We start from the raw sequence: 749 nt of genomic DNA, 5'->3' as shown, positions 1-749 counted from the left end.
CCTGGATAGGAAGACTCAACATCGTGAAAATGTCAATACTACCCAAAGCAATTTACACATATAATGCAATCTCAGTCCAGATTCCAGTGACATTCTTCAAAGAGATGGAAAAGACAATTACAAACTTTATATGGAAAGGAAGGAGACCCAGGATAAGCAAAGCACTGCTCAAGAAGAAGAACAAGGTTGGAAATCTGTCACTCCCTGATTTCAAAATCTACTACATGGCTACAGTGGTCAAAACAGCCTGGTACTGGTACAATGAAAGATAGAATGGAACAGAATCGAGAATCCAGAAATTAACCCATCCACATACAGCCAACTGATTTTCGACAAAGTACCTAGGTATGTTATATGGGAAGGAGACAGTCTGGTAGAATTGGAAAGAGATATGTAAAAGATTGAAACAAGACCTTTACCTCACCTCCTATACAAAAGCCAACTCAGCATGGATTAAAGACCTAAATGTGAATCCCAAAATTATGAACATCATCAATGAAAAAATAGGGACAAATGTGAGAGAATACATAGACTACCAAACATTTTGAAAAGTATTCAAACAAAAGTAGACAAAATAGGTGAGTGGAACATACTAAAAATTAAAAACTTATGTGCATTAAAAAAGGAAAAAGGGAACCCACACAATGGGAAAAAATCTTTTGCAATGACACATTAGACAAGGGACTCATTTCTAAAATATATAGGAAACTACAACACCTCCACAAGAAAAAGACAAATAACCCAATTTA

This window comes from Chrysochloris asiatica, unplaced genomic scaffold, assembly GCF_000296735.1.
Source record: "Chrysochloris asiatica unplaced genomic scaffold, ChrAsi1.0 scaffold00071, whole genome shotgun sequence".
NCBI lineage: Eukaryota > Metazoa > Chordata > Mammalia > Afrosoricida > Chrysochloridae > Chrysochloris > Chrysochloris asiatica.
This window is presented reverse-complemented; position numbering follows the sequence as displayed.